This window comes from Pavona decussata, unplaced genomic scaffold (genome assembly GCF_977016875.1).
Source record: "Pavona decussata unplaced genomic scaffold, jaPavDecu1.1 SCAFFOLD_238, whole genome shotgun sequence".
NCBI lineage: Eukaryota > Metazoa > Cnidaria > Anthozoa > Scleractinia > Agariciidae > Pavona > Pavona decussata.
This window is the reverse complement of record NW_028145643.1, coordinates 906,531-920,261: the sequence shown is the minus strand read 5'-3', so window position 1 is coordinate 920,261 and position 13,731 is coordinate 906,531. Positions and strand designations below refer to the sequence as shown.

At 41.9% G+C, this 13,731-nt stretch overlaps 1 pseudogene across 1 annotated transcript; it reads right to left on the bottom strand.

Moving 5' to 3' along the window:
• Nucleotides 1-2,822: 2,822 nt before the first annotated feature.
• Nucleotides 2,823-13,731, bottom strand: LOC146457638 (cytochrome P450 3A2-like; annotated as a pseudogene). Its single transcript, XR_014858407.1, has 3 exons — nt 12,797-13,731; nt 5,177-5,889; nt 2,823-4,385 (listed from the first exon to the last, which is right to left on the bottom strand). The product of XR_014858407.1 is annotated as a cytochrome P450 3A2-like (transcript).

Genomic DNA, 13,731 nt, shown 5'->3' with positions numbered 1-13,731 from the left:
AGGGAAATTATAGATGGCGAGAATGAATGAGGACTGTGGTTAATTTGGTACCAATTTTAAATTCTCGCGATCGCATTGACAATAATATCTCGTTCATGTTTAATGCTTCCTACATCAGTTGGTACATCATTATGAAAGCAAGATTCATAATCACAACCTTTGATAAAGACAAAAACGAAGCAAAAGGAAAAAGAAAACACTGAGAAGAAGCGGAACCTGACTCGAACTTGACTCGTGACTCGAACTTGACTCGGGCTTGGAATTGATACGCACAATAAACAAACTCCAATTGGATCAAGGCGACCACCTTAGCATCAATTCACTGAATTCAGGTAACTTGATGCAAATATAACAACAAATTTGCACTTCAAACCGAGAAACAAATGTTTCAAAACGAGTCTTTTTGCGGCAAAGCATCTTTGAGGTTGAGCGTTCGCTTTGATATCGGTCCATTTCCTGGAAAAGTCGGATGTAGTGTAAATAATGCTTAAGAATGTTCCAGAGCGTCCTGTATGTATCGATCATGCTTAGGCTATGTCTACACTATGCTGGATAGCCTTTTATGCCATTGTGAAAAATACTCCGGCCTGGTGTGAACAGAAGTGGCCCAAAACTTGAATAATGCCGCCATCTTTCCACTAGAATCCAATCTTCGCTCCTCGTTGTTGACTTCCGTTTCGTTTATTCTACCCTGGGTGCCAGAGGCTTTTCATGCGCGGTTTCTTGTTTCGAGTCTTCAAAGTGACCGCGTGAATTCGCCGCGCGTGTCTTTGACCTTCCGCCGAAAACAACAAATGCTCCTCGTCGCACGCGAGAAAACCTCTGGTACCCAGGGTGCGGCTACTCAAGAAAGTGTCACGTAAAACCTATCCGAAATGTGACGATTCTCTTTCAAGACCTAAGCAGCGCAGCATCGCCCCGGCACAAAAATCGATCCGAAATCGGCGTTTTGTGTGTGAGCGAAAGCCTATCCGATATGTTTTTGGTGCAGCACAAGAGCTATACGGTATAGTGCAGACATAACGTTAGTCGTCCTTGTCTAGTTGCTGCCAATAGGCAGCCTTCATATTCTTGAAGCCATCGAGAAATTTTGGTTCGACGGTTTGGTTCGACCGTTCGAATCATCGTTCGCATTAAGAAACAGCCAATCAGAAATCCTGTTTATGGCGCAGCCAATTCTAGCCAATCAGCAGCTGTCTTATAAGAAAAATTGACATGTGCTTGCTCAGCGGAAAATCGTGCTCGCTCAGCGGAAAATCGCATGTGCTCGCAGCAAGATATAAATACAGTTGATCAGAGTCAAGGTTTCGCTGTTTACGAGTGAGTTTTGGCACTCTTTGCTGATCTATTATGATTACTTCTATTCGAGGAAGCATTCATCAAGGTCATGAAGCTTTCAGTGAGCTTTCTAGAGGCCGACAGTGTGCATTTATGTCACGTGCAGCTTTGCTTTTCAATCGATCGAATTCCGTCGATTTATGGACACAAACAAATATCGATGACATCTCATGTCATGGAGATCGCCAAGTATTTAGTTTATTTCCACGTTGCGCTAGATAGACAAAAGAAAGTGTTACTAATCGTTCTAAGAATCAGTTAAAAAGCCCTTATTATTACATGTTGCGTTAGACATTGTTATTCGTTTAATACGCCTTCCGTTTTCGTTAATCAATATTTTTCTTTACCACTTTTAGCAATTGCTACAAGCATAATCCCAACAAAAAGCCTTAGGAACACTAATAGTTACTTGTTAATGTTATACGCAAAGAACATACGTGTAACCATGTTATTTTGCAAATAAAATAAGTTATATTTTTGTTAAAATTCCCATTGTCGTATTTGCATTCAAAAACACCTTAAACGGCAGCACTCACTTCTCAATGAGAACTGCTAGTTTATAAATATTCTCTTGTAATTCATTTGACGGAACATTCTAGAAGCATACCTATATAAGCGAGGCCTATAACAATAGACAATTTCCGAGTTGCTTTGAACCTCAATATGAAAGCGAGGCTAACCTATGAAAGCGAACTTCCTGGAGGAAAGTGAATTAGCTGCTGCAATCAAATGTTGACAATAGTTTGACGGTTCATTCAACCACATATCCCAAATGGACAATTATTTTGTCTAACATCTGAAACAAAAGAATATCAATAAGTCTTCTACTCTCTTTCGCTTCACTGAGCTGAACAGAAAATATTTCTATTATAAGTATGAACACAAACAACATAATAAGTCATGGAAGGAGCCGTAAGCAATCGAGTTTATTGCAAACAGGCAGAGAGATGTGCGAAATAAAAGTTACAACATAACCACTGAGACGAGCCAAATGCGAATTAAAAGTAACAATATAAGCACTAGAGTAACCTAAATGTAATTCATAACGTAAGTACTAACGAGTTATACTGAATGAATATTACAAGGTAAGGGGAGGTAGAGAAAACAATGTAATCCCGATACAAGTGGAAAAATAGGCGTAAAATATCTACACACAGAACCCTAAAATAACCGTGAATAAAGCAGCCTCAAGTATAACTGGTCGTCGTGAAGTGGTGCATGTGATATTCCCAAGGAGTGGCTTGTAATGGGTCAAATAAATCCAATGCGAATTTTCCCAAACAATGTGGCATTAGATTTTAATTTCAGAACATAAATCACTCAAATCAGGGTGGTAGATAAACAATGGAAGGTCAAACGTTAAACAAGGTATTATCCATTTGGCATTAGACGGAATTAAGTGAATTTAATGGTCAAGAATACTCAGTTGTTTCTTACGTTCTGATCTTGTTCCAAGAGGTCGCTCTCCACTTAATGTGAATTTAACAAAACTTTCTTCACAGAACAAAGTCAAAACTGTTCTGCTAAGGGGATTTGAGGACCGATAGGAAATCAACTGCAGATTGAGAACAATATACACCTCCAGGCAAACAAACAAAGACACACATAAGAAAACAAGGTGGAATGATATTGTCAACTTTGTGGAGCATCGTATTAACATTCGTTTATTCAGTTTGTTGATACAGCTTCAGCTTAACTGAAGAGTGACATGACTCAGCAAGTTCTAGTGAATGAAAGTTCAGCAAAGTAATCATTCAACAAAGAACTAACCTGCAAGACCTCTCTGAAGTGAGGTACATCAACAAGGCGAAGCCAACCGTGAACCGGGAATTCAACCTATCCTTCAAAACTACAGCCATGCAAACAACACCAAAGTAAAGTACATTGCTTGTGACATCTGTTTTATACCGTGATAAATAACATTCATAATGTCGGTAATTTACAGTTAAAATATTACGAAAATAACAATTAGCATGTAACGGGAAGTTATTTGTCAGACTAAGATCTTTATCAGTGCATATCCTTTGCCAGATACTTGTAACAAGTGTCCATTAAAGTCCATTTTAAAAAGCGGTGTTTAAGGCATGTATACTCACGACAAAAGGTGACAAAAACACTTTGTCCAAACTCTTTTTTAATTAGTATACAGCTCCAATTTTCACGCCTAGCTATTTTTAGGATATGCGTCGCCATACGTAGGTAATTTTGCACTATAATCGTGTTGCACAAAATAATGCAACGTGGCGTTTTTGAGCTAATTATGGTCAGACTTAGTACGCGATCCCCGTCATTAAATTGTTTTGCGTATATGATAAAAGAAATAATAAACTATCAAACAATATCCAAAGGAATAATAAAAGGGACAAAGCCACTAACCAAACACTGTTCTCGTATCCTCGGTATTCTGAACTGGAACCACATTCTTGAACAAAACTGTTAAGAAACGTTTTGTCGATCTACAAATTCCACCGCTACAGTGATACATCAACGAAAGGCTGATAACACATTCTAATCACAATACCTTACTATCCATTAGCCTGGCAAAGCGGTAAGCGGTGTATCAGCTCTGATATTATACGAAATTGGGCTTGGTCATATGTTCTAAACGCTACAAAAGTGTGTATTTTCACAAACAGTACTGAGTAATATTCTTGATCCCAGAATCCTTATCTTTTTTGCATTGCAGTCTAGTCAGAAAGCTATGGGGTCGAGAATTTATAACACACGCGCAATTATTTGTACTGCCAGTATGAGCAAGAGTTCTAGTTGTTGTTGTCCTTATCACGTAATCGCGCCACGACTTTGATGGCAACAGGGCCACGTGGTTGTAGGATGGTGGCCGCACGAAACTCCAGTTTTTCAGTGCTATCCATTCTCTTCTCAAATTTCACCTTCTGCAGAATTTTAACCAGTACCATCTTAAGCTCTAATTGAGCCAATCTGATTCCAATGCATTGTTTAGGTCCCAGGCCGAATGGCAAGTACGAGAACGCTGGCCGCTCGCTGATCAGTTCTGGAAGGAAGCGGTCTGGGTCAAATTTTTCAGGCTGCAAAACAACAATAACACACATAATTAGCATAATTAAGTATGGAGCTAGCTGGTAAAATCCAGGGAACCTTTTCCATGATTAAAAGGATGGATTACAATCAATATTAGTGCTGACTGATACTTCGTCTACTTCCGACAATTTACTTCTCGAAGGTATACGGGATGTTTGATTTATCATCAATGACGGTGCCTCTGTTTACTTCCCATACCTTCTACGCATCTCGGAACTGAGATTTTAACGCCGATGCCTACGAATTCAAAGATATTTTTGTGCGGCTTATGACTATGTAGGAAAAGACGGTCTTACGACGGGATATTGATATCCAAAGAGAAAATTGGGCGTAGCCACTCATTTTTCACAAATAATTAAGCTTCAAGTTAAAAAAAATTGTCACATATAACAGATTTTTTTACAGTGATCTTATGTGAAGATATGGCTGATTGACATAGATCGAATATTCCTTGCTTTATTATTTATTCATTGTAATGTATTTTTTAAGCTTTTTAAACGGATTATTACTGTTTGATTGTCTCCGCAATATGCGTAGTTACACTCAATTTTCTTTTTGGATTTCAATACCCCTTGGTATGGATCATCTTTTCACGCATAGTTATAAACCAAGCAAAATACGGTAACCTCTGTATTTGTAAAAACCATCTGAAAGCAACGATCAGACCACACAGCCCAGCGCTTTGGCCAATACCTCACGCATAGGCACACCCGGGATGTGGCAAGAAGAAAAAAACGACTACTTCGGTGATATTTTGCCTTCAGTTAAATTTCTTTACCTCAGGCCAAAACTCAGGATTGCGGTGAATGACAAATGATGGAATATATACGCTGACCCCAGCAGGAAAATCCACTCCTCCGATTACACACGTCTCCATACACTCACGAACATTCACATAGCCAACTGTGGCAAGGCGAAGCACTTCACAGATCACTCGCTCAAGATATTCAAGGCTTTGCACGAATTTATACGTTGACTCATCCCCGCGAGACCTGACTGCGTCATCTATTTCACGGAGCAGTTTCTCCTGTACATCCGGATGATGGGCGAGGTAGTAAGCTGTGAAAGCTAGAGTAGCCCCGGTTGTATCCGAGCCCGCCGCGAAGAACACAATACACTGACCAATGATTTCTTCATCTGTCATTTGCCTGACTTCGTTGTCATTAACCTCCTCTACCTCTAACATGAGTTGTACCAGGTCTCTCCGTCCTGATAAGCCTCTTCTACTTAAGTTCAGAACCTCTTTTGCCAGTTTTGCCATATACGAGACATGCTGAAGGGGATTCAAATGGAAGATTTTCCGCACTTGGCGAAAGAGAGGAAACATAGACAACGCTCGAATATACACTGGCACGTAGAACACTGATAGAAGCTTCTCCTTCAGCTCTGGATCTGGATTGGTTTGAATGTCCGTTTTGAGTCCAAAACCAACAGAAAGAATGACATCAAGCTAGAACTGACTATAGGCTTTGGAAACGTCCACGCTCTTTTCTAAAATACAAGAAAGGAATTGCCATGGTTAATATGTGAGCATGTTACACAGTTTTGTTAACGGTACGGTACGGGTTTTCGATCCAACACACGAATAATTCACTTCCAACTATTGCTTTTATTTTAACACGATTAAAACATTCACGATCTACGTTTGTCTTGACGATCTCCGTTCTAAGCACGGGTACAAAGTTTTTTCGGTCTCACTTAACAAGTTAATAAGTAAACGAGAGTCACGCATTATCTGTCACGTTAACTGAAAACCTCTTAAACGTAATTGAAGGGGTTTAACTTGAAATTCGCTTACAAAACACACCAAATGCAACATTGTATTCAGTGTTAACGAAGTCAATGTTCATTTATCACAGCTTGCGATTTCTAGGGGGGAAATTCTTGAGATTGGCCTCTTGAGGACCTTGTCTCCAACTCGCACGTCAACTACCCTCACGAGATCATCGCGCCCTGGGTACGTGCATTCGATTCTCCCAACTGTCCATTCTCGCCTGGCTGTGTTTGGATCGATCACCATGACGACAGCTCCGACTTTAAGATCAACCGCAGGAGAGAACCACCTGCGCCGGGAACTAATATTTGGGAGGTACTCCTTCATCCATCGCCGCCATACCCGCCGGATCAACTCTTGCACTCGTCTCCAGCGCCTCTGCGGATTGATTGCCGCTGTATCAACGCTTCCAGGGATGAAATCACCGCCCATCTGGCCAATAAGAAAATGATTCGGTATAACCAATAGCTCGGAATTGGGGTCCCCGCTAAAGACGGTGAGCGGCCTCGAATTCATTAGACTTTCAACCCCAACAAACGTAGTTTGTAACTCTTCATCGTTGATATCGGCTTCTTTAAGGTTACCGGATACCTTTACGGGTGTCCTTCGCGAAAAAAATGTTTGCTCGCTGTCTTAAATGCAACAACCATAAACTTTATATCAGTACAATGCTAATGAAATGTACTATCCCGTAAAAATTATTTCGCTTTGATTTTTTCTAGCCCTAAGGAGAGTGCGTCCCAAAAGCCCAAAACGACTGATGCCTCTTTGAGCGAATTTATCAGGTATGGAATTCGACCGATGAATCAAAACTACTGCATCATATCCGTCACAAGGCATTAATCTTCAAAACGGTGTGAGGCTTTTTCGATATTCCTATTGGTTGCTTCGTAATTTTACTGTCAATTTTGATGATCAAAAACTCACCGATACGTTTTACGACGAAGGCCATTGCGGGAAATCAATTTTACAAAACGGAAATCCCTCACGCAGTTTTTTTTTGCTCGGTGTCTTGGGAATCTTCGGGTCAAATTTCAAGGCAATCCGTCAAATCCATGTACCATATATATTACTTTAGAGAAAGCACACTCGCGTAAAAACAAAGTAGGTTTTTTGCGCTTCTAAAGGTCACGCCCTTGCTGCGCCATATTTCAACACTGTGGATGCCGCCAACGTCGAAAGCCAATAGAATTACAGGAGACCTACTGCTCAGTCCCCTGAGATTACTGGTGTCGCGCCGGAAAATAGTTGAGTGCGTGACTACAGTTCTATTACCAGTCAGAATTTCTCGGATTTCCTTGCGAAATGCCGGGGAGAAAAAATTCTTCGAAGAAAAGGAAAACTGCAGTGGCCTTTACGGTGAGCCCCATCGATCCAGAAGAACAGCTGCAGGCAGAAATGCGATCACTGGGATACGTTGAAGGACTATTTATATATACCATTATCCATGTGAAAAATTGCCGTCGCAAGCTTGCAGTTCAATATCCGAGTTTTTCTGCTTTGCAGGTTTGATGGAGATATTTTCACCCGCAACCTGGAGGCCAGCGTTGAGCGCAATATGTGGGGAGGGAAAGGGCCTCAAAAAACTCGATATATCGATTATTGTGCCTGGGCTTATGCGCTACGCGCTTATGCGGTTTCGGCAAGAGTTTTTCGCCATCCTTCATCGGAAACTTTCTTCTTCTTTTTCTTAGGACCAGTTTTCTTCTTAGTTTTCAACCACGGACTCTTTTCTTTCTTATATTTCGCCATACACGATACGCAAAACGAACAGAAGCGAAAACTTGGTGTGAATAAATCACAAGTTGCACGTGTAAACAAAAGGAAGAGAGGCGACATGAAATGAACGACTCCGGATGTTTTACCGCGAAAAACATCACGGGAAGCCCTGACGCTGACACATTTTAATTGGCTTATAGCACTCTGGCGGGTGATAGAATTTCACTTGAAAAAAGTTTCTTGTTGATAATTCACGCACGCCTCAAGATTTGTAATATTTTTTTTTTGAAAATGAAGCGAGACTAGTAATGTCTAATTTGGCCTCAAATTTTTTTTGGCAAAAAAACGACTCTCGAAGGTATCCGGTAACCTTAAGGACGCTGGAGATGTCCCGTTTTGCTGACTTGATCATGCCTTCGAAAACTCCACCGAAATGTGGAGCTACTGGAGGATTAAAATGCCAGTCTACACCATGATTGGACGTCATAGGTTGAATTTGATCGTGGTCTTGCTGGCTGACCTACTCTTTGATCTTCTCTGCTCCAACGAAATTGGTCCGATTGCCGGACCTTTGTCGGCCATCCTCTCGGTGCTGCCATTCACAGAAAGGCATTCAGGAAAGTCCGGTCTCTAGTTAGGTAGTCATTTACAAATGCAACAGTGGGTCTGCAGGAATAGAAACAAGCATAGGTATCGTGTGCACCGAGTCCTTCCACGCCCTTTAACTGGAAGGTATGGACCGGCGAATTCCACTGCGCAATTCGTGAAGGGTCTTGTTGTCATCTGAAGACGTATGTGTGGCAACGGGAGCCATTTGCTGCTGGACTGGCTGCACCTTGAAACGTCTGACACACTCACTGCAATCTTTGTTTGTTTGTTTAACTTCCTGACGAACGTAAATAACCAAGAATTTTTCTCGAATGCGCTTTATGGTGTAGTTAACGCCCATACGATGTCCGTCATTTTCATGGTAAAACTGGCGTCAACGGTAAAAGAAAACGGCTTCGCGGCAGGGGCTGATTGTTTTCCAAGGCACGGATTTCAGCTTCGAATGCATTTCTTTATGCTTCCTTGATGATTTTCCTTCTATCGTTTGCAATTCAGCAGCGGTAAGCTTCCCCAGTTCTCTTTGATTCAGCGGTCTCCGGAAATGTTGATGAATCGTTGCTCCCAGCTTCTCACGCGCATTAGTCACAGTCCGAACTCTGGCTCCCCTTTCAACTTAGCTGTATACCACTTGAAGTATCTTTTGGGATCTAGACGCCAGTCGTTGTCTTTAGTCTTGCGCGCGTCGGCTTCGTTTTCAGCGGGCACCTGGTGAATGGCGTTGAAACTCGTTGAAGCCTCGTTGTTCGGTCTCGGCGCGGATTTTAGCTACTTCATTGCTTCGCGGGACGGTTTGTCAAATTTACAGTTTGGTCATTCTGCTTCTGGGCAATGTTGAAATTCTGGCCCGTTCCACCATCTTTCACTCACGGCTAACTCGCGTGCGGTTATTCCCCTGGTGCAAAGGACTGCTGGATTTTCATGGCCTGGGACATAGCGCCATTGCTCGGGGTTGGACTGTTCGTGAATCTCACCGGCCCTGTGAGCGACAAAGGGCTTGTATTCCAGGCTCTGTCCCCGAATCCAGATCCCACATTTACGCTGTCCACCCCGTAAGTGACTCCATCAGTTGTGATATCGAGCGCAGGGCCACCTTGCTTGGTCAGTGTCATTCCGATAAGAGCCCCCATGAGTACAAGCATTGGAATGCTGATAGCTTTTACCGGCGCCAAGCGAGTCTTGGATGCTATGAGCCGAACAGTGACTATCCCATCTTCGTATTCCTGTAGTCGGTCGTCCCGTTACTTCCTTCATTGAGTACGTCAACTTCGAAATGGTCTGCTCCAAGAAGGAAGTGAATTTGGTTTCCTCTTGCCTCCTTGCTTTAAGAATGGAATTCTTCTTAAGTGATTCCACTTGTCTTGGATCCTCACCCAGTTTACAGCTTTCAAACCGCTGCAGGTCCTGTCTGACGTTTTGATTGCTGTCTCCGTTTCGTCGCGACTGTCAGTACTCTCCAGGCCAATCTTGACAGTCCCTAAGAGGAAACGAATACTCTGATCATTTGCAACCTTGACTGTAATCTGTTATTTCTTTCCTCCTAGACCAAGTTCTTCCACGACGTTTTCATTAACGTAGGTTGTATCGCTCCCTTTGTCTAACAGGCAGTTTACGAGGACTCTTCTTGATCCATTCTTTAAGATAATCGTGACTGTTCGAAGTGTCACTTCCTGTTGTCACTCGTGTTCTTCGTACGTTTCCAAGGTAACTGAACTTTGAGCACTATTCCCCTGCATGGTTACTTCAGTCTGATCTTTCACCAACTATGTTCTGTATCTGGATGGGTGTGGTCGGACAATTAACGTACGGTTCTGCTTCTGGTAGTAAGCGAGATTCGACCGGTGGCATCTTGTCATAGTTAAGTAGATGGTGATGGTTTCCTCTGCACCCTTTAACGTTGCACTGTTTGCTCCTTGAACAAGATTTTCCAAGGAAAGTCCAAATTGTTTAGTCGTTCTCCTCGTTGGATAGTTTCCAAAACGCATCACATTTCCACAACGGATGGTTACCTGCCGGTACATGTGTAACACTTCTTGATATTTACTCCCACCGCTTTGACCGAAGAAGCTTTGAGGGTTCCTTCTATTTCTTTGTCGTTCAACCTGGTTATTAAGGACGGTGCCTACTATTGTTATTGCGCATACGTTCTGCGCATCTCGAGATACCGGGTTTCCTATAGGTGGTGCCTACTAATACCGGATTATTTTTGCGCGGTTTAAAACTATACGGATAAAGCAGAACTTAGCAAATGCTTTTGGTATCTCATAAGAAAATTGGGGGCAACCATGCATTTTTCAGAAATAATTTGAAAAATGCATGGTTACCCCCAATTTTCTTTTTGGATTTCAATAGCCCTTGCTGAGATCTGCTTTTCCCGCAAAGTCATAAACCGGACAAAAATACTTCGGTATTAGTAGGCACCGTCCTTAAGTGCAATTCCATGCTTTTTCTCGGTGGCTTGAATTTGGTACGCCGCTTCCACAGAGACCCAGTCTTTCAAGGTTTCGAGGTATTCTTGATGCTTCATGTCGTTTAACCACCAGTGATACTGAGCCAGTAGACGCTCAGGAATCTTCTCGAGAATCATGGTGTAGCGTTCCACCGTCTAAATCATATTTGCAGCCGTTTTCTTTCAGAGTTATCACTGCCCTTGGAAGCCCTTCCCAAATCTGGCCCCAGGAGAATCTGTGATGGTGTACTTAAACTAACACAGGTTTAGAAACAATAGCTGCGATGCAGTTTTCTAAAAAAACATATTTTTCTGGTGAAACTGACATCGACATCATATCAATTTAACAAGGTTGTCTGTAGCCTAACGTGTTTGGTGCGGGGGCGTTCTTATTTTGAGATTTTTATTTGTACACTTTACCTATTTTTACACGGAATGCCCGCAGGGCATGACGTGTCTAGGTTTCGGTCGGGTATCTTTTTTTTCATCGGTGTCGCAAATGTGCACATTAATTTATGCATTAAACTCTGTCCTCCCCTAGTAAGGATATTTTGTTCTGATTGTCTTCAACAGAAGCGACCCAATCAAAATCTATTTTTCAGGCACATATCACGAGAGAGGGGACCCACTCATCACTTCTGTGTGACGTCAAATTATCATTTGATTTATTCATTAAAACTAGATTAAATTCTTCCCTCTCCCAGAAGGGATCTATTGTTTTGATTGTCTTGAACAAAAGCGGCCCAATCAAACTCCATAATCTGCGCGTATATCACGAGGGAGGGGACCCACTCATCTCTACTTGTGTGACGTCAAAGCAAATCATCATTTGGAAAAGTTGTTTTCGTTCAATGGCGGCCACGTGTCTGAATTTAAGACTCCGGATCTGCCGTTTTCAGAGAGAAAACCAACCTTTTTCAAGCAGTAAATCGAAATAATAACTTCTAGGTAGTACTCGACAGTTGAAACGGCGGAAATTGGGAGAGTTCACAGTAAAGAAAATCCGCTTTAAAAAACAGATCGAATGATCAACGCGACGGATTAGAGCTAGAGGAGGCCAGACCAGTTCAGCGGGGTCATGACGTTATTGCATAGTTATTTCTGGTATGATTCCTAGTAACACAACGATAAGTATCACGCAATATATCTGAATAAAACCATTCAGACAATTATTTCAATGGCCAAGGGAGGATATTTTTTAAATATCTACGAAACATACAATGGGGAATAATTGGGGCTACATTAAGCATTCCGTGTAATGCCATTAGAGGGGCATCTTGTTTTAGTCTTGGTTGAGCGAGGTTTGGGTCAGTCGCATTCATAGATATATGACCTCGAAATACCTCAGTAGCCGTCCAACGAGAAAAGCCATGCAAAATACTTGAAACAAAGTTATCTGGGTCTCAAGACCATTTTAAGGCTGCTTAAGCATCAATTTTATAAAGCTCCAATGGATGTGACATTTCACTACAAAAAATAGGGTACTCAGACGGGGTTAAAAGCAGTTTTGGGTGGATGTTTCACCGAAACCATCTGATGGGCTTCCAGTTGGTATCCTTTGGTATCGTTTCGCTCCATCGTTAAGTAAAAACTGGGATTATTTTTCATTCTTAAAGTGAGCTCGTGTGAAAAATTATCTGAGCTGTTTCTGTATCTCACACTATTAGCGTCAGGAATACATGAAATTGAGCTCAAATATTAGAGAATATGTCAATTTTAAAATGTAGCGAATCGACTAAACTGCGGTGTTGCGAAACGAGTCACTTTGTAGCGAAATGACCGGTAAGCATCCAATTTCAGCTACCGTACTTTACACATAAGGAACGGAATAAGACAGTTTTGACACCAACCTTCCTTTGCAAACTGTTCGAACTTTGGCAGCAGAATTTCGATTGCCTCTTCGATGATGGGTACGATCTCCTTCAGTTTGGACGCACTGAATGTCGGGGTCAAAATTGAACGAGCGCGCTTCCAGTCGTTATCTCTTGCACCGAACAATCCTTTGTTAAGTGGAGCATTCCCGCTGATAAACTCTGGCCTGTTTCTGAATTTCTCAAAATCCGTCACCAAAATCTGCTTGAGCATCTCTACATCTGAGACAACTATGATAGGATCCCTACCCAGGTACATCTTGTAAACCTTGCCGTATTCCTTGTTATACGCCATAAAAGCTTTGTGCAAGCCGCCATGTTTGTACATGGCGTCGAAGAGGTTCCCAACATAAGGCCAAGGTTTCGGTCCCGGTAGACGGACATGACTTATCAGAGAATAGTTTGAGACACCCATCCAGTAAATAAGCGCTGTAATGATAAATAACAAGCTGAGCAACCAAAGAAAGCTTGGTATGGTTGCAATCAGGTCGACCGACATCTTTCACTCTTTCTTGTTCAACAACAACTTTGTATTTCACTTCACGCACGAAATTTGGATAAATGACTTATAGTGCGAGTCTACTACTCCACGGGACATTAAACGATTTTTCAGTGAAACAATATGGGCCTTTCTCATGATTGAAAAAGACAATTGTCCCGAGCCTCCTGAAGGAAAGTGAATTAGCTGTCATCAAATAAAGACAAACAGTTTGACGGTTCATCCAGTCACATCCCAAATGGACAACTATATTGTTTAACATTTGAGACAAAAGAATAAGCCTTCTATTCTCTATCGCTTCGCTCAGCCGAATATAAAATATTGCTGTTATATGTATAAACACAAACAACATAATAACTCATGGACGCAGCCGCCGCAAGCAATCGGGTTTTAATACAAACAGGTTCAGAGATAT